Source organism: Acinonyx jubatus, chromosome A2 (assembly GCF_027475565.1).
Source record: "Acinonyx jubatus isolate Ajub_Pintada_27869175 chromosome A2, VMU_Ajub_asm_v1.0, whole genome shotgun sequence".
Classification (NCBI taxonomy): Eukaryota; Metazoa; Chordata; class Mammalia; order Carnivora; family Felidae; genus Acinonyx; species Acinonyx jubatus.
The window spans coordinates 71,777,635-71,805,469 of record NC_069383.1 but is presented as its reverse complement, the minus strand read 5'-3'; the positions used below and the strand labels follow the sequence as shown (position 1 = coordinate 71,805,469).

General features: G+C 37.9%; 1 long non-coding RNA gene and 1 other non-coding gene across 4 annotated transcripts in view; both read right to left on the bottom strand.

Annotated features, from left to right (window-relative positions):
• Positions 1-533: 533 nt before the first annotated feature.
• LOC106969988 (uncharacterized) overlaps positions 534-27,835 on the bottom strand; it is a 162,448-nt gene continuing 135,146 nt past the window's right edge. For 2 of the 3 annotated variants that reach the window (XR_008296836.1, XR_003424571.2), the window contains one exon: positions 4,597-5,354. This is a non-coding gene — a long non-coding RNA (uncharacterized LOC106969988). Of the gene's footprint in view, positions 871-4,596; positions 5,355-27,835 lie in introns of those variants that run through there. The other variant, XR_003424570.2, reaches the window with a different exon arrangement.
• LOC113603094 (U6 spliceosomal RNA) lies at positions 5,364-5,472 on the bottom strand. The gene has a single exon (XR_003424649.1). It is a non-coding gene; the product is annotated as a U6 spliceosomal RNA (small nuclear RNA).

The window sequence follows — 27,835 nt, the reverse complement described above, 5'->3', positions numbered from 1 at the left end:
CACCTGGGTGGCTCAGTTGGTTAAGTGTCTGACTCTTGATGTCAGCTCAGGTCATGATCTCACAGTTGTGAGATGGAGCCCCATGTTGGGCTCTGTGTTGACAGTGTGGAGCCTGCTTGGGATTCTCTCTCTCCCTCTCTCTCTGCCCCTCCTCTGCTTGCTCTCTCTCTCTCTCAAAAGAAATAAATACACACATACATACATATATTTGCATGCGTCAAAATTATACCAAACATAATGTTATTTCTTATGATTCAAAAGGCACTTCAAGATCTTTAACTTTCAAGATTAAGAGAAGCCAACTGGTCTCCTAAAAAAGTATATTCATCTCTTGTTTTGGTCTATCAATAGTTTACTATGACTTTTAAATAAATCTGTTTTGTCAAGTTGTATGGATTCTGAATAAAAAGAAGTTTTATATTCTCATTGGAAAGAGTTTAGAAGGCTAAAGTACCTTGAGAAAGACAATATAACATTGAACCAAAGTGATGAAAATGATTGTATTTTAATTTTTTTAATACATTTGTATCTCGACATATTACATTTCTAGACCAAAATGGTTTGTACATCTCTGTTGCTTGAGCAGGAGGAAATCATTACAATGAAAAGAGTTATTGAAAATGGTCCATGTTGTGTAATTCCCAGGATAAATGGGCTGAGTAGCAAATATTTCTGTTGTGAACTGTTTTATACCAAAATGTGCATTATTAAACCCATTTGTTGAGCACATTGAAAGATCGAATATCTTCCTAACTCGACACTGGAAAATGTTTATTTGCCATTCCTCTCCTTCCTCTGCTCTGATCTTGTTAGATATTGTCTCTGGGTTTTCTGGAATCCATCCATATTTAGAGGGGAAAAAAATCATAGCTGTAGAAACCAGAAAAACAGAATTTACAATTTATAAACACATATTTTTAACAAGATCATAAGAAATTTAAAATAGCTTACATAATAGAAACAGCATGTAGGAAAATATATAGAACGATGTGGTGGGTGACTATTTTTTATACCATCATAAGGATCCTATACATTTGAAGAACACAAAAACAGTAGTCATCAGGCTATAAGAATTTGAATGTAAAAGAAGTATGATAGTGATCAGGATGGTTTTGGGGTGATGTTATGCCCCTTTGATTTTATAAATAGGTTACTTTATGCATGCTGTGTACTTAAGTAATATACATTTAATTGTTGCCCTTTAAAACACCATGTGTGCAATCAAGTTGTTTTCATTTCACTTAGAGTAATCATATGTGGGCCTGGTTCCATCTTACAATTACTTTCAAAAAAAGAAAAAAAGAAGCTCTGTTATTGAAAAATCAATACAGCACCGAAGACTAGAGTCAAAGGTAATAGCAACAGCTGGAATGGAAGAGGCAGTAAGCAGTTTTCCTCTTTGACGATCCTTTTCTTCTCCAGTTAATGCCATTTACCTAGAGTCAAACTGAAAGTAAAACATCCAGGTATAGATTGATCTATTTATCCATTCATTCAATAAATATCTATTGAGTGCCTACCACGTGCCAGCTTAGTACTCAGCATGGGGACATGTTATAAAAAGTTTTATTTATTTTTTTATTTTTAAATTTTATTTAAATTCAAGTTAGTTAACATATATTGTAATAATGATTTCAAGTAAAACTTTTTTTGTCTTTTATTTTTTTTAAGTTTACTTATTTTGAGAGAGAGAAAGCACAAGCAGCAGAGGGGCACAGAGGAGCAAAGACAGAATCCCAAGCAAGCTCTGCACCTACAGCACAGAGCCCGATGTGGCGCTCAAACCCATGAACCATGAGATCACCACCTGAGCCGAGATGAAGAGTTGGACAGTTAATGACTGCGCCACCCAGGAACCCCTCAGGTAAAAAGTTGTAATATGATGTTGGGCTTCTGGAGAGACCTTGAGGTGAGAATTGGAAGTCAGATAAATGGTGTTAAAAGTGCCTTTGAAGCAGATGTAAATTGAAGGAAGTTAAATGAAGAGACAGGTGTATTTTGATATGTGGAGGGGATATGAGACCTGTTACATTCAATTGCTTCAGGAAGTCTCTGCTATGAATGACACAGGAAGGTTATATGAGATTTTGAGGTACATGGGAGAGAATTATGTGTGCAGAGCCGTGGAAGAGAATGTTCTCGGCCCTGAATCAGGGATTGTTGTTGGCACTGTGGCACAGTGGTAGGGAGCATGAGTGTGTTACAGTGAGTCAGAGTCATCCCAGCTTTTCTCCAGCAATGCTCTTGGGCACGCACCGAACACTGGACCGCATGTGTGACATAGGTTTGCCCACTGACATGGTGGGTCACAAGAATATGACAGGGACCTCAGTGGGGAGGGCAATAATAGGCTGGGAAGAGTGTTTATGGATGGATTAAACTATGAAGGATTGAGTGTTTATTAAACTCAGTGAGCAGAAAGCAGGGAGAAGGTTGGGAAGGGGAGGAGTGCAGTAGCACATATGGGGGTTGTGCATCAAAAACAAATAGTGCCTATAACGGTTAAATTCAGGGATGATCTTGCTGATGCATGGCTGAAGTAGGGTGGAGTTGGAGGATTGCAGGGAACAAGATCATGAGCCTCTACAGCTGAGGTAACTGATGGGTCTCCAGCATGAATTTTGAAGTTGTCAGAAAGTGGTGATGAGGAATGAGGATGTGGAGGAAGATCATAAACCAGGTGCTATATTCATTTAGAAAGATGGAAATGGGTCTCATGTGAGTTCAGTAAACAACAGCTGTGGTGCCTTTAAAATGGTGGAACAGAGAAGTGGTGTCAATTTTAAATGAGGAGAAAAAAGAAGTGGACAGTTGAGCAGCCCCAAAATTTAAAGTCTGGCCCTGTAAATTACTGGAAGAAAAATCCTAAGAGGGCCAGAATTTATTTTGGAGACATCCATATATTATATGCAATCAGTCACATTTTTTCCTAGGTTCATTCAAATACATGTTATTTTGTTGTTGTTGATTTGATTATTCATCATTACGGATACTGTCTTGGGTAAGAAAAAGATGTTATTTTATATTCTGTCTTGATTCCTTTCTAACACTTCTTTTATAGTATTTTTTCATGGTTTCTCAGCTTTAAAAATGTCAAATCCTGGGAGGATACACTTTCCCAAATATCAGATACTCGAGGCTTTTTACATATATCAAGAATAAGATCCAGTTGGCAGAACCAACTAAACTAGAGAGTATGTTATTTTTCAGAGTAATCCCCTGTATCTGAAAGGAAAACACTGTAGTAATCCTTTTTTTCTTTCTAAATACCATAATTTAGTTAATCCTACTTATATAAGCATAGTCTTGGGCTGGTTTTCAAAACCACCATTATATTAAGTATGTAAAATACAACTGATATGATCGTTGAAATGTGTACTTTTTGCATTAGAATAGAGAACACCAATTTTTATGAGTTTCCTGACACACAAATAAGTGTTCTGATAACTTTACAGACATATTAGTATATTCATAGATATTCTGATTATTGCAAAGCCAGGTACTTTGCATGGGTAGCTACCTGATTTGTTCACAAAGCTTAGTGAATGCTATTTAAATCATAATATAATAAACCTCTTCCAAGGAAGTTATTTAGTAGGGGCAGCAGATCCTATCAGTAAAGGTTGACATTGGCAAACACCTGTCCTGTAGAGTTAAGTGCCCAGAGGCAGGTGTTCTTACATTTATTATGCTTCTATTGTGCTTTTCATCAGTACTATAACACTTAACTGAAAATGTTGATAATTTGAAAGATTTCCTAGCGCTTTATCAGTAAGAGCACACACACCCCATTCATTCATTGAGATGAATTTATTACTTTTCAGTCATTATTTAAGTAAACCAAGTCCATGAAATTCCAAAGTAAGATATTACCACTTTCCCACTTTCCTGCCTGCAGTGTTAATTCTCCTTTGGAAGACAGTCATCTTGCCTGCTGGATCCTTCTCTTAGTCTCACTCTGTTTGATATGAGATCAAAGGGCTTTCATTTTCTGTATCAATTAGGCTGGCTGTCTTGTCTCAATGAGATTAAGTAGCCTCTGGAGAGTAGTGACACCAGAACAGCCATAGATGAGCTGATGGTTAGCATACAATATGGCTGTCTTAATTCTTTCTAAATGATAGTTTGTCTAGTCTGATGTCTCTCTTTTATGGTCGTGTCTGAAGCTCATTTGTTCAGGGCAACCATGCAGCACACACCAGACCTGATAATCAGTAGTTTGAGTTTCTAAAATGGCTGGAGAGACACATCAATTCTTTCCCAGGCTTATGATGTTTCCCATACTAAGGCGAAGTCCAGGTTTGGTTGTTGTGCCTTTTTATATTTTTTATTTTTGGTAAGATACCAAGTACTAGAATATTTTACTCCAAATAAAATGTAAATCTTACACCCAAAATTTGCCTTGAAGTTGCTTAAAGGAAGCATTATCAAAAGCATTTGTGGAACCCCAAGCAAAGCTATGTAAGCCCAGTATTAGTCCTGCTCTATGTAGATTCTTCTGTATCTAGAAGTTTGTGGTCTGAATTTCCCATAGTCATTTTTGACTACCTTTCTTGAGATAAGACTTTAATGAACTCACTGGAGAAACTGAAGCAATGTGTTTAAACGTGTTTATTAAGACAATGGTGTTTATTAACAACAAGACACTGGTGTTTATTAACAACATCCTCTCTCAGTATATTCACGCTCTTTTCACCTTCAGAGATTTCCTCGCCAGCTGCCTTGTCAAAAAAAAAAGAAAAAGATCGTCAGGGATAAACTCACTGATGTGACCTTCCTCACCATCTTCAGACTTCTCTCGGCTTCAACATATGCTTCCTTCTTCCTTATTATCCCAGAAGAAAATCTTCTGCCACTTTCCAAGCCTGGCTTTCACCCTGAGCCCCCAGAATCTGGCTTCCTCAGTTATCTCCCCTCCTCTCATGTACCTTTTCTCTTCTGGGTACACACATGTGCTCGAGACTCCACCAGACGTTAAAGAAATAAAAAACAGTGACAAAAACAACTACTCTTTCTTTAGCTCAACTTCCTTTTTTTCTGGGCTAATGCCTTACATTTCACCTTTTCATCATCAAATTCTCAAGAAAGAAGGCTACATGACTTCTTCTATTCATTAGGTCCTATTCTCTTTTTTTTTTCTTTTTCTTTTCTTTTCTTTTTTCTTTTTTTTTGAATAATAAACACCTCTTTTACATGACTGAAGACAGGAAGGAGGAAGATTTATTTGCCTTTTCAGGCTTTGGTTTTCCTCAGATAAAACTCTAGCTCCTTGGGCACTTAGCCATCTACTCAGCCACACTGGCCTGGGCTTGAAGTGATGCACGCAAGAAGCTTGGCCTCCTGGAACTGCTCCTCTGGAAGACAAAAGTATGGAATGCTTCATGAATTTGTGGGTCATCCTTGCGCTGGGGCCATGCTAATCTTCTCTGTTAATCATTCCAATTTTAGTATAGGTGCTGCCAAAGGGAGCATGGTCCTATTCTCTTTTTAATTCACTGCCATCGGATTTCTGCCCCCATCCTACTGCTGTCACCAAGGTGGGTAAGAACATTGAGTTACCACTCCATGGACACTATCCTACTAGCCTCTCTTCTCCATTTGCCACTAACTGTTACTATCTCCAGACGGAAAGTCTTCTTCTCTTCCGAGTTCTGCCTCACTTCCTCTCCTGGTCATCCTCATGTATCCTTCGAAGTGTTTTGCCTCTTCCCTTATTTTTTTGCCCCTCGGTCCAGCCCTTAGAAGTTGGGGTTCCCTAGGGTTTCTTTCTCACTTGTTTCTTCTCCTTCCGCTAGTCCCCCTCACTCTTAGGCAATCTCATGCTTTGGCTTGATTTCTCCTCCATCAGTAGATCTGTATCTCCAACTACTCAAAGGAATTCCCTTTGAAGCACCTAAAAATTCAACATCTGGTGAAGAATTGAAATGACACTGTGCCTACAATTTGTTCACAGAAATGTTTTCTCCCTTTCTCCCTAGCTCAGCCAAAAAAACCCTGTCATTCTCCCAGAGTGAACTGTGACCTTCCTCTAAATTCCTTACTTCCTTTCAGTTCTACCTCTTGAGAAACCTTCTCCTGCCCCTTCATTTTTCATTCCACTGCTTCAGTCTAGATCAGAGCTCATCACCTCACACCTGGAAGGTCACATCCAGGTGACCTTAGTCATATTTATACAGCTTTTCCTTAGTCATATTTATACAACTAGATCTGATCACGTCACTACCAGGATCAAAAACTTTCTTCAATTTCCATCTGCCTACAGGATATACTTTAGCCCAACCTCCTTTGTGCAGCATAAGATTCCCTTCAGAATATAGCCAAGTCTGATTTTCTAATTACTCTCTGGTCTCCCACCGCCATATGCCTTTACACACTCCAGAATGTTCCTCATTTGTGCCTTCATAGTTAAGATCAAGGTGCTCCTTTTCCCTGGAATGCTCATGTTTCTTCTCTCCTCTTCTGTCTGGCAAATCTCGATTCTACTTTTATGTGGAGTTGCAGTGTCACCTCCTTTCTATTACACTCATCTTTGCTGACCGCAGCCTCCACCCCATTCCCACTGCTGTCACAAAACGAATTCTTATGTTGGGGTTCCACAGCATTTTATGTCTGCTTCCACTAAAGTCCTTCCCTCATTGTCTTATAGCTATTTTTCTGTTACTCTCTCTCCCTTACTGGGCTACTAGCTCTTCTAAAGCCATGTTCACCTTTCCTGCTATGCCAAAGATGCTCACCTTGTCCTCAAGATGAAACAGAAAGCCTTAGCTGAGTGCCTCAGGCAGCATTAGTGGTCCTCTGTCCTGCCATGATTTTCTATTCATGTACTCTATTACAGCACTATTATATTCAAATTGTATGTGTACTTTCCATTTCTTCCATTAGACTGAGAGTATGTCAAAGCAGGGACCTCATCTTATTCATCATTGCCATCCAAATGGTTAGCACAGTGCCCAGAACACAATAGGTACCAAATAAATGTTTGTTAAATCATCTGTCATGCCCCTAAGTCTTTATTAGTCTTGTTTTGAATAGCTATATAAGATACATTTTTAAATGCCTATTAATATACTATGAATATTCACCTATAATGACTACCGCCTGCATAGATCATTGAAAAATCTCAGTCATAGAGACAGATCACACTAAGTTAGTAGAAAGCAATCTTGATTTGTGGGAAGCTGAGCCTCAGAGAGTGCTGAATTAAAAGGGAAAGAGTGAGCCATGTCATGCCAATGGCATTGGCATGCCAATAACAATGCTTACTCATAGCATTGGCATGCCAATAAATATGTAACATCCCACAGCCTGGAGTTATTATTTTTATAATAATTTATTAGCCTCATCAATTAGAAAAGGGAAAGTCAAATAGAAGGTAACTGAAGTCACTTAACAAATTTATGCTAAAAACCAACTTAAAAGCTACACTAAAAATTCCCTTAGTCCCCAGAACCATAGTGTTTCTGTAGAGTGTCTTCCTATTAGAGTTTCCCCATAATTGTCAAGTTATAGGACAAAAGAAAGCATCTTATTTTTAATCAGCTGAGGTTGGTGTGAGGGTGAACTGGAGAAACATGGGGGTGGCAAGGATCAAGGAAAACCAGCTCTTCTCTCTTCCCCTACATTGCCTACCCTTGTGGATTTGCACAGATAATGTCTATTCATTGTTTAACAATCAGTCAACATGGTTAAGCTCCTGGGCTGTAAACTGGAACAGAAATCTGAGGTGAGTCTGGCTTCAGAGCTCTCACTTTCTATGCCCTAACAAACTGAGTTATTTTGTGAATGCTCTAGTACCTAGTTAGGTGATTTAAATCATTAGTAATATAAATTGGTAGTTATGTTAATAAGATAACTCCACATTTTCTTTTAGCAAAATAGGGCTGTTTCAGCCAACCCAATATATTTTTTCCCTTTCCTTTCCCCATTCCTCCCCACTTGAATCAGGTTGTGATATGTTATAGGTATTTCCCAATAAATTACCAACCCCTATACAAACATTTTTTACTTAGCCCATATCCTGCTTCCTACACTCTTTTAAGTTTTATTTATGAATCACTCAAAATTTTACTCATTCCAGAAATTGCACATTTACTTGTTAGTATATAACAGCCATTCTTCCTCCTTTATTTGCAATATTTTTAACATCCATTCTAAATGAACTCACCATTGCTCATCCTGGTTTGCATAATTATAGCTGGCTCTTATATGTAATTATCAAAACTCTTTTATTCTTTCTTTTTCCCTTCCTCATCCGTTTTGCTTTTTGTAGAGGGTGAGGAGTTGGGGGGAGTTAGTTCTCTCGCAGGAAGAAGGCACCTGGCCGTGAGGGCACTTCACAGCTCATTAATTATCTATTGGGCATTGGCTCATTTAAAAAGTATGAGGCAGGTTGGGATTTGAGATTGGAGGAACCAGGGTGGAAAGCAATTTGTGTTAGAAAAAAATCAAGATGGAGAACCCTAGGCTCAGAGATGTCCCAGGTTTGCAAGAGGATTTTAGATTGGGGAGTTTTTAGCAGCTTTTGAAAGATGAAGAAAGCATTCCTAGTATGCTAGAAATAGGAATTAATTCCTATTAATTAAGAAGAATTAATTCCACTTCACCCAATGAGATGAAATTTGGGAATTTACATAAAGAGGTAGTTTAGACTAAAATTATAAGAAGCTTCTTGGGAATGAAAACATAATTGATTATGAAGGGCAGATGGAATGCTGTCCTTTCCAATCTATAAAAAATATAAATAAATATATATGTATAATAAAGATACAATTTAATAGGCCATTTTAATTGTGGCTTTAAAAGAATTCAAACAATACAAAACAATGAAAAGTAATTCCCCCTCTTTCCTTTCTTAATCACCGTCTCCTTTCCCCTCTCCTTTCCCCGTAGTTCCCTTGGCTGGACAAAACCACCATTATTGAGTTCTTTATCCTTCTGGAGAAATTCTTTGCATTTACAAACATATATGTGTGTTAGTTATTCTTCATTTCACCGCATGAATGATAGCATACTATATGCACTGTCTGCACCTTACTTTTTCCTCTTGTTGAGGTGTCTTAGAGATCTTTTCCTTATGAGTCCATATAGAGTTGCCTTATGCTTTACAACCACTGCAAAATTTAATTAACCATTCCATTCTGATGGACATTGAGGTTGTTTACATTCTGCTGCTGTTACAAAACTATACTGCATCAGAGTTGAGCAGAAAGAACATGAAAACCTCTTGATGGGAGCATCGGAGGCAAGGTAGGACAGAATGAACTGTTTTCACATGAACCAAATGTTTTTAGGTCCTGCTTCTCTGTGTGCCTCATTGCCATGCATAAATAGGAGGAAACACACAGGAGCTCTATGAAAAGGCCACTTACTGTTGTTTCCTATTAGGTTAGGCACGTTTCCACTGTGTGGAGTTATTATGTAAAGTAGCCCAAGTCTTTTATGGCAGTGGGGGTACATGTTAGGAACATACGCGAGTTATATCAGGAGAGAACAACGATATTGTGCAAAGAGCATTGGTTTGGGTCACAAGAACTTGGTTCAAGCCTTAGCTCTGCATTTTATTGGTGTGGTCGTTGGAAGACCTTTTAGTTTCTCCAAGCCTTATTTTCTTCTTCTGTAAAATACAGATAATAGTACCAAACTCATGTTTCAAAGATTTAATGAGATAATGCCTATGAAGTGATTCTATAAACCAGTGGTTCTCAAACTTTAAACAGTTTCTGATTCAGAAGGTCTGGAGTAGATAGACCTTAAGAATTTACATTTCTGATAAATTCTCATGTAATGCTGACACTGCTGGTCTGGGACCAGAATTTTGAGAAACACTGGTATAAGCCATAACAAACTGATAGGTGGTGTTACAATTTTTGTCACTATAGTTATTACCCAAGAAAGAACACTACCTTTACATGTGCCCTTAGAGAAGTGAGAGAGGTAATGGTGTTCATCTTTGAATTAAAATAAAAATTCTGCCAGTCAATCGATTACAGAAATTTCTAAAGAAATTGAAATTATTGGTGGGGGTGGGGGAGAAATACTAAACACATAATTATGCACTCTTTGAGTTTATTTAAATGTTCATGCACCTCTGAATTCACTGGTTAAGAGCACTTGACAGGAAGTGGAAGTACAAAAATAAACAAGAAAGGCTCATCTCGTGGCATTGCTGCCTTAACTGAACACAGGAAGTCCTGGAAATCTTGCAAGACCGTCTGTTCCTTCATGTTGTCTAGCCTGATTTTAAGACCTAATAGAGCATTTTATGTTTGTATTTGTCAAGGTTATCCAGAGAAACAAAGCAGAACTGGAGAAAAAAAAATTATACAACACACAAACACAAACACATGCAAAAGAGAGTTATTATGAGTTTTAAGTTTTTGTAACTATGGCATATAGTTCTGGTCTGAGTCCAAGAACCAGCAGAGCCAATGATATAAGTTCCATCCCAAGTCTGAATCCAAAGGCAGGGGAAAACAAATGTTTTAGCTCAAAGACAGGAAGAGAGAAATAATCCTTTCCTAACTTTTTATTCTATTTATGTCTTCAACAGATTGGACGAGGCCCACCCACAATGGGGAAGGCCATCAGCTTTATTCAGTCTACCAATTGAAATGTGAGTCTTATCCAGAGATACCCTCACAGATGCACCCAGAAAAAAATGGTTTTTTTCAAACTTTTTAATGTTTATTTATTTTTGACAGAGAGAGACAGAGACAGAGTGCAAGTGGGGGAGGGTCAGAGAGAGAGGGAGACACAGAATCCGAAGCAGGCTCCAGGCTCCAAGCTGTCGCCACAGAGCCTGATGCAGGGCTTGAACTCATGAATGGTGAGATCATGACCTGAACCAAAGTCAGACGCTTAACCAACTGAGCCACCCAGGTGCCCCAGAAATAATTTTTAACAAAATATCTGGGCACCCTGTGGCCCATTCAAGTTGACACATAAAATTAACCATCAAAATGTTGTTGATGAATGTCTAAAATGAGCTAGTTTCAGGGCACTTATTATGGTTTTCCAGTCCACAATACTGCTTCAAAACACTTGAAGTTTCAAGGAGCACAAACATCAACTGTGGCTACATGTACAGTTAGTTTCATATTCTAGTTGTTACATATCTTAACAGCAAAACGTTTCAGTGGACTTCTTATAGCTAAACCTCAAAATATTTTTTAAAAACAGAAAATTTTAGTTTGCTATCATCAACACCATCACCATGATCATATTTATTACAAGAAAGGTGATGCCAACGGGCCTATCTTCCAGTATATAAAAGCTATTCGATATTTAAATATACATTAAGAATAATTCAAAATCATTGATTTATTGTTGTCACAAATGTGTAGGAATCTAGACATTCTAGACATTCAGATTTTAGCACTGACATATTATCTTCTGAAAATTACCACAGACATTCCACTTTCCATTCCCATCTCAACTAATAAATACAACCTGTGGAACAAGAGACATACCACAGTACATTCCTGGGATCCCAAGAGACAAATATAAAAATATTTTAGAAGACAAATATTAAAATTAATGAGATAGAGCCACAAATGTTTGGAGGTAAATTCATGAGTAATGAAGCAAAATTTTTAAACCACAGCACAGTAGGGAGAAAATGTTGAGATTATGTGTGAATAATACTTTTGTGAATATGGCATCTTATTGCAGTGGGTTTCCTTGCTTTGTATCTCACTGATTCCCTTCTTGACATTGTGCAGCTATTTCCTTTGCAATACAGAAACTCCCTTACAGAATCTTTTTCCACAGCTGGCTTTCATCACTTCTTGATAGGTACCTAAATATTTCAGTTTCTTCCACTTTATTTTCCTTTAACAATAACTGTTGCCCAATCAAATCATTCATCTTTCCCCCTGTGTGAGTATTTGAGATCTTGAATGAGTGTTTATCAGGCACCATTCGGAATCCCCTATTTTCTCCTGCTTGGCGTTTTCCTATACTCTAGGTCTCAATTACACTTGGAAGTTTGAATTAAATTTGTTTAACCATTTAAAATTTTTCAAAATTTACCGTGGACTTTTTTTTGTCTTTCCATATAAAAATTTGTGTGTGCAAGTAAAAGACTAACCCTAAAACCTACGACTTATTTTGTAACTTGTATAATAGATCCTGCACATTTATAAACAATACTCAGACATGTGGCACAAAAGAATGAGTATTATGCTTTAATATGACCACAAATGATAACAATAACTAACATTTATTTTCTATTTACTATGAAGTAGCTGCATGACCAAGCTCTTTATCTCTGCATTAATTTATTTCATATTTCCATCAACCCTGGAAGTTAGGAATTTTATTAAGTGCTTTCATGCCCTTAGTGGGCATGGGGAATCTCAGGATTATTATAAGAGTTTGAGTTGAATTTCTGGTATTTGTAACCCAAAGAGTATTCATTTATGCAAACATGATACATGTTATTATGTACGCATATGTCGTTATATACTCTATTTACACTCTATTTATTCTATTCAGTGTGTAAAACAGAGTTTATCCTGAGCAAGGGGAGATCAGATTGAAAAGGCCTGTGCTCTATCTGTCCCATAACCATTTACATTGATTAAATAAAAAATTCCTAGAGGAACCTCTGGGGAGAAGAAAAACAAAATGAAAATATAACAAGGATTGGGGCCAGAAAGCCAACTTGCAAGGATTTTTCTTACGTAGGTCCGTGCCAAGGACTTGACTTTAAGAAAAGAAAATCTGAAGGCTGAATAAACATAAATATGGTTTAAAAACCAAAGAATATTAATGATATACAGTAAAATGTCTCCCCACCATTCTTGTCATTTATCTAACCAATTCTTACCCAGTCTCTACCATTGGTAAGCACTGTCCTTAATTTCCTACATAAATTTCCACAGTTTGTTCCAGCATATACAAGCAAAATCAAATAGATTCTTATTTTTCTTCATTTGCTTCCAGAGGCAGCATATTTTACATACCATTCTGCACCTTGTTTTTTGTTTGTATGTTTATCTTGGGCTTCTTTTCCTATTGGTATAATGAAAGCTTCTTCATTCTTTTTTACAGTTGTTTAATGTTCTATGATATAGACATATTATCATTTATTTAACCAGTTACTTTTGATCAACATTTGGGTTGTTTCTAATCTTTGGCTATTACAAACAATGCTACAGAGAATAACTTTGCACAAAAGTCATTTCTTACCTATGCATGAGTATCTGCATGATAAATTCCTCCAAAAGTAATTCTGAGTCTTTAGTGCTTTTGTTAATTTCAAAGTGACCACCTAGCTATTCTCTCTGAGATGCACCCTGGTGGGAGAAAGGATGTGTTATGTGTGAAGCTAAAAAGAGCTGTAACACTTTAGGGCCCAAGGCACCCTGTGATGGAAACCCCCCAAGAGAGCCTAACCCAGGAAGAATAGCCATATGCCTGTCCACTTTCAGGGGAAGGATGAGCATAGGTCCTAAAAGTTGCTGAGGAGGTGACACTGGAGTGGAGATACCGGCCTGAGTGAAGCACAGTGAAGCACTACATTTGAATGTAGTTCAAATGGGGAGCCAGGATTGTACTGTGCGCTGCTGAAACTTGAACAGAACTGTGTGAGGGTGAGCGACTCCAGCAGCACACGTGGCCCTGGGGCAAGGGCAACTGCACAAGGGCAACTCCTTCCCGTGTTCTTACATTTTTTCACATGGTAGTAACAAGCCAACAAAAAACCCTAGTACTTTGAAGCCTGGTGATATTTGGGTAATAAGTGCTTAGAAAGGGTCTTGAAGAATAAAGTGATATTAACAGAGGTTTCCTCTAGGAGTATAGGGTAAGAAGTTAACATCTCACTTTGTCCATATCTCGATGCTCATAGATGTTAATCAACTCTGTTGAGAATTGATGTGCATCATTCCTGATTTTTCTCAATATAGGTATGTATATTTACCCACATAAATAATTTTTATTATATAAATAGGATATTTCTGCTTATACATATTATTTTGTAGTTATGTTTTTATTTTATATACATATTTTAGAGATCTTTCCAAGCAGTATATAAAGCTCTACTTCAACTTTTTAATTTAATTTAATTTAATTTTAGTTTATTTATTTTGAGAAAGAGAGAGAGTGCACAAGCAAGTACAGGGGAGGAGCAGAGAGAGAAGGGAGAGGGAGAGAATCCCAAGCAGGCTCTGTGCTGTTTGTACAGGGCTTGAACTCATAAACCATGAGAGTGTGACTTGAGTGGAAATCAAGAGTCAGAAACTTAGTCGACTGAGCCACCCATGTGCCCCTCAACCTTTTTAAATGATGCAAAGAAGTCTACTGTCATTTATTTGACCATTCTTGATTTTTGGCTATTACAAACAATGCTGTAGTAAATGCCTTTGTACTTGTCTCTGGTCATATACTGGATGCAGATGCTTCTCAAGGACTCTGATACTTAGACATAGAAATCCTGGATTGAAGGGTATGCACGTCTAGAATTGTGATAGATATTGCCGTGTTGTTTTCTAAAAAAGGCTTCACTAGTTTACTCTTGTGCCAACAGCACAGAAGAGACAGTTTGCTCACAATCTTAATATTAGACCTTGTCAATCTTTTAAAAGTTTGCCAGTTATATTTGCAAAATTACATCACACTGTTGTTTTAGCTTATATTTACTAGGTTAGTAGTGATGTTGAACTTTTTTTCACATGCTTCATTTGTATTACTTCTATAAATTGCTTGCTTATTTCCTTTGCATATTTTTTCTATTAGATAGTTGTCTTAATTGATTTGAAGAAATACTTTATGTGCTGTTATGTCTGTTATGTTTGTAGCAAGTGTTTCATCTGCTCTTTATCATTTAACTTTGAACTTGGCTATATCTGTTTATAAGACTCTATTAGTTGTATCTTAGTCTGTTCAGCTGCTGTAACAAAATACCACAGACTGGGTGGCTTCTAAACAACAAAAGTTTATTTCTCACAGTTCTGGAAGCTGGAAAGTCCAAGATCAAAGTTCCAGCATGGCCAGGTGAGGGTTCCTGGTTCATAGGTGGCACCTTTCAGTGTGTCCTCCCTTGCAGGAAGGGGCAAACGATCTCTCTGGAGCCTCTTTTTAAGGATGTGAAATGCATTCATGAGGGCTTTACCTTCATGAATTAATCACTTCCCAAAGGCCCAGTCTCTTAATACTTTTATCTTTGGAGATTAGGATTTCCACATTTGAGTTTGGAGGGGACCCAAACATTCAGACTACAGCATTTCACCCCTAGGTCCCCCAAATTTATGTCCTTATATGCAGAATACATTCATTGCACCCCAATAGCCCCAGAAGTCTTGTTCCAGCATCAACTCAAAAGCCTAAGTCCAAAGTCTCATCTAAATATCATCTGAATTAGATATGGGTGAGACACTCATGTTTTGGCAAATTGCTCTCCAGCTATGAACTTGTGAAATCAAATAAATTATGTGCTTCGAAGGAGGGACAGGCATGGGACAGACATTTCCATTCCAAAAGGGAGAAATAGGAAAGAAGATATGGGTAATAGTTTCTCAGCAAGTCCAAAATCTTAAACCCCAATGGGGCAGAGGTCCCACCTTCTCGACAAACTGGGGTGAAAGTTGGGGCCCCCGAGACTCCAGGTGGTTTTGCTCCCACAGCTTTGCTGGGTGCAGCCCATACAGCAGCTCTCATGGATTGGGGTTCCATGCCTCTCTCGGGGGCAGGGGTCATTGCCCTAGTCAGATCTCTCTGAAGTGTCCCCTCCCCCTCCTGAGCCCACTGCTCTGGGAGACCCCATCCTTCCAAATCTAGGTGGAGATATCCATGTTCCCACTGGCTAATGGCTAGTGGCTGTGTCATGGCATGAAATACTTTATATGTGATTCCTAGTCATAGAAGATAGAGAATAAGCTAAGTCAGAGTAAGACAAGATGGAGTCACAGTGGCCAATGTGAACTCCCATAACAGTTGTCAACGTGAGATGTAGGACTTTGAGTGTGCCTCTGTAGATAAGCTCTGTGACTGATAGATAAGTAAAACTTATTAAGAAAGGTCCACACAGAGACTTGGGTGAGACCTAGTGGACTGAGCTGATATGGCAAAGACCATCGGGCAGACCGTTACACCCAGCTCAGTGGACCCTTAAAAGAAGGAGCTGTCTAGCAGCGGCCAGAGGGCTGACCGACCTTCTGTGCTGTGTTATGTTCACAGGCTTTCCACACAGGAGCTGCCAGAGACTCTGGCAGGCGCAGAAGGCCACCTAACTGCAGTCCAGGCCAACACTTGTTATAGGAACAACAATGGGACCGTTGCCTCTCTGCTCACACTGTGATGCCTCCTTCTTGTATCCTCTTTGGAGTGGTTCATTAATTCCCTTCTAACTTTATTGTGTTGAGTAACTTGTGTGATAAAATTGTGCAATCAACTGAATGATTCATGAATTTAATGTTGGTGCTATGCAGCTATTTGAAACAGGTCTCAATCCTGTGATTCTTACCTGGCCTTGCCTTTCACCCTGCTCAGGCTAATGTACTCTGATCTCCGGAGGGGCTCTGCCAAGGTTTACTGCCTCTCCCCTCCATTGTGACAATTGCCTTGGCCTCCTTGCACAGCACCTGGAGGCTAAGGGGTGTGGCTCGTGCTTTTGGGGGAGCACGGCCTGCACTGTGAGGCTTTGAAATAGATCTGCCCTGGGGCCCTTGAACTCTGGACCTGTGGAGGTAGGGCCAGTCTGGAACTGCCTTTGGGTGATTCTTCCATTGTCTTGAACAATAGGTCCTGGCTTCTCTTTGGAAGGCCCACCAATCTACCCATTGTCTTGATGAATAACTCTTATTTTCTGTTGAGTTGGTCAATCCAGACTAATTTCCTTATCAAATTTGGCCCCACTCCTTGTGTTCTCTCCCAAACAAGCTTTCTTATTTCTTTATACATAGATAGACTGAGAATTCTCCAATTTAATTTTTGCGTTCTTTTTGATTAATAATTCCACCTTTAAATTGTTTCTCTCTTTTCGAATTTTACTATATACATTCAAAAGAAACCAGGCTGCTCCTTCGAAACTTTGCTTACAAATTTCTTCAGTCAAATATCTACTTTTCATTGCTTACAAATTCTACCTTCCACAAAACATGAGGACAAGAACACAATGAGTTAAGCTCTTATCCACTGTATAACAAGGATGGCCTTTCCTCAAGTTAACACAACATGTTCCTCATTTCTGTCTGAGACCTCAACAGGATGACCTCTATTATCCGTGTTTCTACCAACATGCTGCTAACAACCACTTAGGTATTCTCTAAGAAGATGGAGGCTTTCTCTACAGCTTTCCTCATCTGAGCTCTTGCCAAACTTGCTCTTTACAGTCCATTCATAGCAGTGTAGGCTTTCTCTGGCATGCACCTCAAAACTCTTTCAGCCTCTGCCCATTATCCAGTTCTAAAGCTGCTTGCACATTTTTAGGTATTCGTTAAAGCAGCAACTCCCATCTTTGGACTAATTTTCTTTTTAGTCTGTTAAAAAACCCATAGACTGAGTAGCTTATAAAAAACAAATCTATTGCTGACAGTTCTGGAGGCTGAAAGTCTGAGATCCGGTACCAGTATGGTCAGGTGACGGCTCTCTTCTGGGTCACAAACTTCTCTTTGTATCTTCATAGGGCAGAAGGGGCTGGAAGTGAGATCTCTCTCTCCTATTTTTTTTTTTTTTTAGAACTTCCCATGCTTTTTTTTTTTTCTCCAATTTTTTTTTAACATTTATATATTTTTGAGAGAGAGACAGTGTGTGCAAGGGGGGAGGTGTAGAGAGAGACAAAATCTCAAGGAGGCTCTGCACTGTCAGCACAGAACCCAATGTGGGACTCAAACTCATGAACTGTGAGATCATGACCCGAGCCGAAATCAAGAGTCAGATGCTTAACAACTGAGCCACCCAGGTGCCCCTCTTTCTTCAAATTTTTATTTCAATTCCAGTTGGTTAACATGCAGGGTAATATTAGTGTCAGGTGTAGAATAGTGATTCATCACTTACTTTTAACACCCAGTGCTCATCATAACAAAACCCCTTCTTAATCCCCATCATCCATTTAGCTCATCCCCCCACCCCCACTTCCCCTTCAGCAACCATCAGTTTGTTCTCTATATTTAAGAGTCTGTTTCTTGGTTTGCTTCTCTTTTATTCCCCTATGTTTATTTGTTTTGTTTCTTAAATTCCACATATAAGTGAAATCATATGGTATTTGTCTTTTTCTGACTTATTTTGTTTAGCATAATACATCCTAGTTCTATCCACGTTGTTGCAAATGGTAAGATTTCATTCTTTCTGATGGCTGAGTAATATTCCATTGTATATATATACCACATATTTTTTTATCCATTCATCAGTTGGTAGACATTTGGGCTCTTTTCATAGTTTGGCTATTATTGATAATGCTGCTATAAACATTGGGGTGCAGGTATCCCTTCGGATCAGTATTTTTGTATCTTTGGTGTAAATACCTCATAGTGCAATTGCTGGATCATAAGGTAGCTCTTTTTTTTCTAATGCTTATTTATTAATTTTTGAGAGAGACAGAGAGAGAGACAGAGAGAGAGAGAGAGTAAGCAGGGGAGGGGCAGAGAGAGAGGGAGACAGAGAATCCCAAGCAGGCTCTGCACTATCATGGCAGAGTCTAATGTGGGACTTGATTCTGCAAACTGTGAGATCATGACCTGGGCTGAAATCAAGATTCGGACACCACCGACTGAGCCACCCAGGTGCTTCAAGGTAGCTCTATTTTTAACTTTTTTTTTTAAAGATTTATTTATTTTTGAGACAGAGAGTGCAAGTACGGAAGGGGCAGAGAGAGGGGGACAGATCTGAGGCAGGCTCTGAACTGACTGCAGCAAGGATGCAGGGCTCAAAATCAGGAACTGTGAGATCATGTCCTGAGCTGAAGCTGGATGCTCAACAGACTGAGCCACCCAGGTACCCCTCTATTTTTTACTTTTTGAGGAACCTCCACACTGTTTTCCAGAGTGGCTGCACCAGTTTGCATTCCCACCAATAGTGCAAGAGGGTTCTCCTTTCTCTGCATCCCCATCAGCCAATACCTGTTGTTTCCTGTATTGTTAATTTTAGCCATTCTGACAGGTGTGAGGTGATATCTCATTGTAGTTTGGATTCGTATTTCCCTGATGATGAGTGATGTTGAGCATCTTTTCATGTGTCTGTTAGCCATCTGTATGTTTTCTTTGAGAAAAATGTCTTCTCATGTCTTCTGCCCGTTTTAATGCTGTATTATTTGGTTTTTGGGTGTTGAGTTTTTATAAGTTCTTTATTTATTTTGGATACTAACCCTTTTATCAAATATGTCATTTGCAAATACCTTCTCCCATTCCTAAGGTTGCCTTTTAGTTTTATTGATTGTTTCCTTCACCGTGCAGAAGATTTTATTTTGATGAAGTCCCAATAGTTTATTTTTGCTTTTGTTTTCTTTGTCTCAGGAGACATGTCTAGTGAGAAGTTGCTACAATCGATGTCAAAGAGGTTACTGCTTGTGTCCTTCTCTAGGATTTTGATAGTTTCCTATCTCACATGGAGGTCTTTCATCCATTTTGAATTTATTTGTGTGTGTGGTGTAAGAAAGTGGTCCAGTTTCATTCTTTTGCATGTTGCTGTCCAGTTTTTCCAACACCATTAATTGAAGAGACGGTCCTTTTCCCATTGGATATTTTTCTTGCTCTGTGGGATCTCTATTGTTCCCTTTATTTATTTTTATTAATAACCTTAGATTGCACACAGTTGAAGTAAATAATAAAGAACTAGAAGGTAGATAGGTGAAAAAATCCAAAACAGAGCATGGAGTAAAAAAGAATGGAATATAAAAAATATCGGAATAAGAAATACAGGAGATAGAGTGAAAATATCTAATTTCCAGGAGGAGACTAGCAAGAGAGTGGGGCAGAAGCAACCAGGAAGAAATAATGTCTGAAAATGTTCAAAACCAATGAACATTATTCAAGAAAGTATCAGAATGACAGCAGGATAAATCCTTAGAAAACGATACCTAGGTCCATCTTAGTAAAACTTTGAAAATAAAAGGCAATTTAAAATATCTTAGCAGTCAGGGGTGCCTGGGTGGCTCAGTCAGTTTGAGCACCCAACTCTTGATTTTGGCTCAGGTCATGATCTCATGGTTCGTGGGATCAAGCTCCACATCAGCACCTACTTGGGATTTTCTCTCCCTCTCTCTCTACCCTTTCCTCCCCATTGCTTGCACAGGCGCGCTCCCTGTCTCTTTCCCTCTCTCTCTCAAGAAAAAGAATCGCAGTCAGAGGTGGCAGAAAGTAACTACTTAAAGGAACAAAAATTATGATAGTTGAATTCTCAACAGAAACATTGAACTACAGAAAATATATGGAATGATGTCTTCAAAGTGTTGGGGAGAAAATGCCAGTCTAGAATTCTATGCCCAGTGAAAATATCCTTTAAAGTTTATTTATTTATTTATTTATTTATTTATTTATTTATTTATTCATTCATTCATTCATTCATTCATTCATTCCTTCCTTCCTTCTTTGAGATAGGGAGTGTGCAAGCAGGGAGGGGCAGAGAGAGGGAGAGAGAGAATTCCAAGAAGGCTGCATGCAATCTCTGGCACAGAACCTGACTTTGGGGCTCAATCTCAGGAACTGTGAGATCATGACCTGAGCCAAAGTCAAGAGTGGGATACTCAACCGACTGAGCCATGCAGGTGCCCCTGAAAATATCTTTTAAAAATAAAAATGAAGTAAATTAATTTTCAGACAAAAATTGAGAGAATGTGCCACCAGCTGCCTTACACTAAAGAGAGAGAGAGAGAGAAAAAAAAAAGCCAAGATAATAACAGATGGAAGCAGAGATGTAGAAATGACAGTAAGAGAAATGGGAGAGTAAATAAATGGACAAATGTAAATTAATATTGATATTAAAAACAGCAATGATAAATGGCATCTCTTTTATGAAAGTACTATTCCCATGCACACTGGCTCCACCATTCTGACCCAATCACCTCTCAAAGACCACACTTAACTACTACTATCACCTTTGGGGGTTAGGAATTCAACATATGCATTTTAGCAGGCACACAAATATTCAGACCACAGCAAGTTGCAAATGACAGAAAAGTCAACTGAAACTGGTTTAAGTAAAAATGGAAATATATTGTTAATATATCTAAAAACTCAGGGATGGACTGGTGCCAGTTACAACTGGAATCAGGATTTCAATCATGTCATCAAGACTTAACTCCTTTCTCTCTCAGTTTATTCATTCATTTAACTGATATTTAAGTGCCTAATTTGTACAGCCAATATTCTAGGAACTAAAATTTCATCACTGAGTGAACCAAACAGACAAAAATCCCTGTCTCTATGGAGTTTGCGTTCTGCCTTAAATTGTGATAGCTTTGCTCTCAGGTTTGACTTTGCATTTCCCAGCTCACATCATCCCAACATCAAGTCCAGTGGAAGAGGGAAGATCTACTTCTCCCAGAGCCAGCAATTGAATTTGGCTTTGATATTTCTGACTTGGATTTTCTGTCCATTTCTTAATCACTGCTAGGTAACTGTGTTGCTTTTATTACTAGGAACAGATCACCTGACCACCCTGGAACCAGGGGTGGAATCAACTGCATTGGAAAAATAATAGGTAAGAGTAGGGTAAGGGTAGGTAGCCAAATAGGAATCAGCTGTTGCTTAAATGGGGGTAATTAAGCACTGGGCAGCCTAATCCAAGCTGTGTCCACTGATTGGTATATACTTTTTAATAGAGTTAAATTTTTCTATAGTTCTGTTAGTCCTTTCCTTTATTGCATCTAGAGATTATATCTCATTTAATGTTAAATTTACAAATATATTTTCCCATATTATCTTCCACATTTTGTATATATTTAAAATATTTACTTCTTGGGTGCCTGGGTGGCTCAGTGGGTTAAGTGTGCGACGCCAACTCATCATGATCTCATGGTTTGTGAGTTTGAGCTCCGTGTCAGGCTCTGTGCTGACAGCTTGGAGCCTGGAGCCTGCTTCAGATTCTGTCTCCCTCTCTCTCTGCCCCTGCCCCACTCATGCTCTGTCTCTCTCTCTCTCTCAAAAATAAATAAACATTTAAAAAATTTAAAAATATTTACTTCTTAATTCCTCTTGACTTTGTTTTTGACGATTGTGTGATGTAGGGGTGAATCTTTTGAAAAGTATGTGCTTATCTGATATTCTGATTGTTTACAATGAAAAGGATGGACTTGTGTGACTGAAAAGTGTTCTAAAAGATTAAGATTATAATCATTGATGTGCTAGGATGTTCATCACATCACTGTTTAGAGATGGTGTATAGAGAGGTGATTCCAAGCATAGGTACTGGTGTCAGAAGAAACAGGGATTATACTCTGCCTTTGTGGCAAACAGTCAGCTGTTTGTGTTGATCAAGTGTTTGAACCTCAATTTCCTCTTCTGTAAAACAGTGATAACATCACCTCCTCATTGGATTGTTTGAATAAATAATGAGGCAACCTTTGTAAAAAGACATAAGATAGTTCTTGGCATGTAATAAACATGAACAGATAATAGCTACTGTATTTAACAGAAAAAAAAGGGAACATTGTTCAATAATAGAAAATGGTTTAAATGAATTATGATGGAATATTATGCAGGCACTAAAAATCATATTTTACAAGAATATTTAATGACATAGAAAAATATTCACTGCAAACTTAAAAAATAACCAGAATACAAAAGTATATAAAGTTTGATCCTAACATTGAAAATATATATATAATTTTTTATTATACACTTAGAAAAAGAAGACTAGATGGAAAGCTTCCAAAATGTTAAAGGTGGACATCTCTGGGTTCTAAGTTTATAAATTTTTACATTTATTTTCATAATTTTTTATTTAAAACATTTTCTATAACAAGAAATACTTTAATAATTAGAAAAATATTAAGGATGCAACGTAATTTGTCCTGCAAAATAGCACCTATAGATATGTGCAAAGGGAGAAGACATGAAAGTCATAAGAGGAGGCTAAAGAGGGTGGTTTTGAAGTTGAGGGAGAAGGGCCAATAAAAAAACACCTATCTACCCTATGACTTTGGCACTAATGGAGAAAGGCAAATAGAAATCAGAACCAGATATTGCTGTTAGCAAGCCTGCTTAGCTAACAGAACTGTCTAGTTTTCCAATGTCAGTAAGTGACAACCTCCACTTACAGCAAGGAGAAGGCAAAAAAGAATGTGTGGTGCTCTCATGCAAGTAGATGCTGAGGAAGCATCATATGGATTTATTACAATTTATTGAAGTCATTCCCTGTTATGGAGAAAGCAAACTCTGCTCCTTCTCCCAAACTCATCAATCAAAAAATTCACTCCTTCCCTAGGAGAGCAAAGAAAGTACTACCCTAGTGGTCTTTGCTTCACATGAAAACATAAAGCCAGAAAGAAATCAAGGCACCCTCCCAACACTGGGGAGCATTCAACCAGGTCAAATTCAATAGAAAGATTAGTGAGAAAGAGGGCCAAGATTATTTGTGTAGAATTATAAGGAAGAAATCAGATTTTAAGAATTCATTGGACATTAAATGGTCTGTATAGATTACCCTTTTAATAAGCCAGTTAAAAAATAAGAGAAAGGGTTGTTGGTTGACAGAGAATGCACAGAAGAAACAAGACTTACTTCTTGTTTTATTTCCCCCTCTCTCTTTCTCTGTCTCTCTTTTTTTAAGTAGGCTTTCTGTCCAGCATGGAGTCCCATGTGGGACTGAACTCACGACCTTGAGATCAAGACCTGAGCTGACATCAGGAGTCAGCTGCTTGACCAACTGAGCCACCCACGCACTCCTCTTCTTATGTTATATCTATGTAGTCATCTAAAAAGTTTTAGATTCAGAGAAACTTAAGTCTGTTTATAGCCTGAAGGAAGAGAACAAAGTGAGAATTTCAAGAGGGAAGAGAGAGTAACTAATAGTACAGAAGTCTGGAGTTGATTGGAGGCAATGTGGATTGTATTTTTTCTGAAGCAAGAGGTTCCATCATTACTTCAGTCTAAGAGAGAAGCCATGGAGAATAACTGGGAGCTATGTAAAGAGAATAGAAGTGTATTTGGTTAAGTGTAAGGCCCCATCAAAATTTTAATTGAACCAATTAATAGTTATTTAATTTAATTTTTCTAGGAGCACAGAAGCAGAGGAAAGAAATATTTTGATACATTTGGTCTCATGAACTGGCAAGGCAGAAATGGTTTTTTAAGGTTTGGGCAAAAACACACAAACAAAATAAATAAATTTAACAGAAAAAGATTTTTTCTGTAAAGAACCTGTTCTAGAGGATAAAATTCAGAAAGAATTTGGGGAAGCATAAGGTTCATAGTTTGGGCAAGAAAAGTTTATTGTGTTGAGAAACCTCTAAATTATGCCTGATTGTTATTACCCAAGTCTAGATCCACATTCTCCCAAGATAGATCACATGGCAGGCCATGAAACAAGTCTCAATACATTTAAGAAAACTGAAATCATATCAAACATATTTTTTGACCATAATGGTATGAGACTGGAAATTAATTACAAGGAAAAAACTAAAAAATTCGCAAACACATGGAAGCTAAACAACATGCTACTAAACAACCAGTGTGTCAAGAAAGAAATCAAGGAAGAAATCCAAAAATATACGAAGACAAATGAAAATGAAAACACAATGCTCCAAAATATTTGGGATGCAGCAAAAGCAGTTCTAAGAAGGAAGTTTATAGTGATACAGTTCTATCTCAAGAAACAAGAAAAATCTCAACTAAACAACCGAAGTTTACACCTAAAGAACTAGAAAATGAAGAACAAACAAAGCTCAAAGCTAGTGGAAGAAAGGAAATAATAAAGATTAGAATGAATATACATGAAATAGAGACTAAAAAACAAGCAAACAATCAATATCATGAAACCAAGAACTGATTATTTGAAAAGATAAACAAAATTGATAAACCTTTAGCCACACTTAATAAGAAAAAAGAGAGAGATGGTGCACCTGGGTGGCTGAGGCGGCTAGGTGTCTGATTCTTGATTTTGATGCTCTCTCTCTCTCTCAAAAAAAAAAAAAAAAAAAAAAAAAAGAAGAAAGAGACAGGACTCAAATAAATAAAATAAGAAATGAAGGCGAAGAAATAACAATCCATATTACAGAAATACAAAGGATTATTAGAGAATATTATGAAAAATTATGTGCCAACAGATTGGACAACCTAGAAGAAATGGATATATTTCCTAGAAGAATACAATCTTCCAAAACTGAATCAGGAAGAAATAGAAAGTCTGAATTTTTTTTAATGTTTATTTATTTTTGAGAGAGAGAGAGAGACAGAGAGAGACAGAGTGTGAGTGAGGGAGGGGCAGAGAGAGAGGGAGACACAGAATCCGAGGCAGGCTCCTGACTCTGAGCTGTAAGCACAGAGCCCAACGCAGGGCTCGAACTCACAGACTGACGGACCATGAGATAATGACCTGAGCTGAAGTTGGACCCTCAACTGACTGAGCCACCCAGGTGCCCCTAAAAAAATATTTTTTAATGTTTTTTATTTTTGAGAGAGAGTGTGCATGCATGAGTGGGGAAGGGGCAGAGGGAGAGAGGCAGACACATAATCTAAGGCAGGCTCCAGGCTCTGAGCTGTCAGCACGAGCCTGATGCAGGGCCTGAACTCAGGAACAGCAAGATCATGAACTGAGCCAAAGTCGGCTGCTTATTGAAAATTATTGAAAATGATTATTGAAAATTTGAACAGACTTCCTACTAGTAATGAAATTGAACTGGTAATTTATTTATATTATTAAAAAATTTTTTTAATTCATTTTTGAGAGAGACAGAGACAGTGTGAGTGGGGTAGAGGCAGAGCAGGCTCCACACTGTCAGCACGGAGCCTGATGTGGGGCTCGAACTCATGAAACCATGAAGTCATGACCTGAGCCGAAACCAAGAGTCAGATGCTTAACCAAATGAACCACCCAGGTGCCCCTAAACTGGTAATTTAAAAACTCCCAACAAACAAAAGTCCAAAACCAGACGGCTTCACAGGTGAATTCTACCAAACATTTAAAGAAGAGCTAATGTTTATTCTTCTCAAACTATTCTTAAAAATAGAAGAGGAAGGAAAACCTCCAAATTTACCCTATGACACCAGTATTGCTCTGATACCAAAACCAGACAAAAACATGATAAGAAAAGAAAAGTGCAGGCGCCTGGGTGGCTCAGCCAGTTGAGTGTCCAACTTCAACTCAGGTCATGTTCTTGAGGTTCATGAGTTAGAGCCCCATGTCAGGCTCTGTGCTGACAGCTTGGAGCCTGGAGCCTGATTCAGATTCTGTGTCTCCCTTTCTCTTTTTCCCTCCTCTGCTTGCACTCTGTCTCTCTCTGTCTAAAAAATGAATTAAAAAACATTAAGAGAAATAAATGTTTAATAAACGTTAAAAAATTTAAAAAGTGCAACCCAATATCTCTAATGAACATAGATACAGAAGTCCTCAACAAATATAAGCAAATCAAATTCAACAATACATTAAAAGGATGATTCACCACAATCCTGTGGGATTTATTCCATTCCAGGGATACAAGTGTGGTTCAATATTTGCAAATCAATCCATGTGATACATCATATTAACAAGAGGAAGGATAAAGACCATATAATAATCTCAATAGACGCAGAAATGCATTTGACAAAATTCGAAATCTGTTCATGATAAAAACTGTCAACATAGTGGGTTTAGAGGGAACGTACCTCAATATAATAAAGACCATTTATGAAAAACTCAAAGCTAACATTGTACTCAGTGGTGAAAAATTTTTCCTGTAAGATTAGAACAAGAGAAGGATGTCCACTCTCACCACTTTTATTCAACATAGTACTGCAAGTTCTAGCTGAAATAATCAGATAAGAAAAAAAAAACAGGCATCAAATTGATAAGGAGGAAATAAAACTGTCGCTATTTGCAGATGACATGATACTATATATAGAAAACCCTAAACATGCCACAAAAAACTATTAGAATTAACAAACGAATACAGTTAAGTTGCAGGATACAAAACCATTATTCAGAAATCTGTTGTGCTTCTATACACTAGTAACAAAGTAGTAGAGAAATTAAGAAAACAATCCCATTTACAATTGCACCAAAAGAAATAAATTATCTACCAATAAATGTAACCAAGCAAGTGAAAGACTTATATTCTGAAAACTATAATACACTGATGAAATAAATTGAAGACGGCACAAAGAAATGGAAAGATACACCAGGCTCATGGATTGGAGGAATTAATATAGTTAAAATGTTCATACTACCCAAAGCAATCTACAGATTCAAATGCAAGCTCTATAACACTCTTCACAGAACTAGAACTAATAATCCTAAAATTTACATGGAGCCATGAAGACCTCAATAGCCAAATCAATCTTGGAAAGACAAAACTGGAGGCATCACAGTTGCAGATTTCAAGATATACTGCAAAGCTATAGTAATCAAAACAGTACGGTACTGGTACAAAAATAGAAACACAGATCAGTGGAACAGAATATCTCTACCCTGTTGCCCAGAATAAACTCCATGGCTATCTGGCCAATTAATCTATGACAAAAGAGGCAAGAATATACAATGGGGAAAAGACAATCTTTTCAATAAATGGTGTTGGGAAAACTGGACAGCTACATCCAAAAGAATGAAACTGGGTCACTTTTTTACATCATACACAATATAAACCCAAAATGGAATAAATGCCTAAATGTGAGACCTAATACCATAAAACTCCTAAAAGAAAACATAGGCAATGGACATTGCCCTTAGCAACATTTTTATGGATGTGTCTCATCAGGCAAAAGAA